Source organism: Cebus imitator, unplaced genomic scaffold (assembly GCF_001604975.1).
Source record: "Cebus imitator isolate Cc_AM_T3 unplaced genomic scaffold, Cebus_imitator-1.0 Scaffold169, whole genome shotgun sequence".
Lineage (NCBI taxonomy): Eukaryota > Metazoa > Chordata > Mammalia > Primates > Cebidae > Cebus > Cebus imitator.
The window spans coordinates 2,439,768-2,440,944 of NW_016107484.1; the positions used below are offsets into that span (position 1 = coordinate 2,439,768).

General features: G+C 46.3%; 1 protein-coding gene across 5 annotated transcripts in view; it reads left to right on the forward strand.

Moving 5' to 3' along the window:
* Positions 1 to 1,177, forward strand: part of SNRNP35 (small nuclear ribonucleoprotein U11/U12 subunit 35) — a 12,422-nt gene that overhangs the window by 7,365 nt on the left and 3,880 nt on the right. The window contains exon 2 of one of the 5 annotated variants that reach the window (XR_005202792.1): positions 879 to 917. The exons of 2 other annotated variants lie outside the window; for them this stretch is intronic. The gene's annotated coding sequence lies outside the window, so the exon portion shown is untranslated. Of the gene's footprint in view, positions 1 to 878; positions 918 to 955; positions 1,000 to 1,177 lie in introns of those variants that run through there. 2 more of the 5 variants (XM_037744248.1, XM_037744246.1) reach the window with 2 other exon arrangements.

A 1,177-nucleotide genomic window follows, 5' to 3' on the forward strand; every position in this document is an offset into this window, starting at 1 on the left:
GGAGTCTCACACTGTTGCCTGCGCTGGAGTGCAGTGGTGCGATCTCAGCTTGCTGCAACCTGCGCCTCCCAGGTTCACGTGATTCTCCTGCCTCAGCCTCCTGAGTAGCTGGGATTACAGGCGCCTGGCTAATTTTTTGTATTTTTAGTAGAGGCAGGGTTACACTATTTGGCCAGACTGGTCTCGAACTCCTGACCTCATGATCCACCTGCCTCGGCCTTCCAAAGTGCTGGGAAGAATATGTTTTATGATGGGACGTGGTGAGAAGCTAAGTGAGCATCAGAGTTTTTTTTTTTCCCCTTCTGACACAGAGTCTCGCTCTGTTGCAGAGACTGGAGTGCAGTGGCATGACCTTGGCTCACTGCAACCTTTGCCTCCCAGGTTGAAGGCATTCTCCTACCTCAGTCTCCCGAGTAGCTGGGATTATAGACACATACCACCATGCCCAGCTAATTTTTTGCATTTTTAGTAGATATGGGGTTTCAACCATGTTGGTCAGGCTGGTCTTGAACTCCTGACTTCAAGTGATCCTCCTGTCTTGGCCTCCTAAATTGCTAGGATTTCAGGCATGAGTCAGCACACCTGGCCTAGGGTGAGAGGTCTTGAGTGCAGTGCCATCGACTTTGGATTTTTTTCTGTGTTTTCTTTACTGAGGGAAAAAAAATTCACCGTTCACCAGTAAGTAACCACTCCTCCTATGTAACCCAACAACTGAGGGGGAAATAAAGCAGAAAGATCCTTGAGGAGAATTGGAGTAAGAGGAAAAGAGTTGCAGATATTTCAATAAATATTACGGGAAGACGCCGTTAGGAATGAGAACTACTGTACATATTTCACAGAAACCTGTTTTTTTGCTTTTTGTTTTTGTTTTGAGACAGGATCTCACTCTGTTGCTCAGGCTGGAGTACAGTGGCATGATCAGGGCTCACTGCAGTTTCAACTTCCAAGGCTCAAAACCATATCCTCCTGTCTCAGCCCCCCAAGTAGCTGGGACTACAGGTGTGCACCACCATGCCTAACTAATATTTTTTAATTTTAGTAGAGATGAGTTCTTGATATGTTGCCCAGGCTAGTCTCCAACTCCTGAACTCCTGAGCTCCTGGCCTCCTAATGTACTGGGATTTCAGGTGTGAACCACTGTGCTGGGCCAAGATTTTTTTTTCTTTTTTTTTTTTTT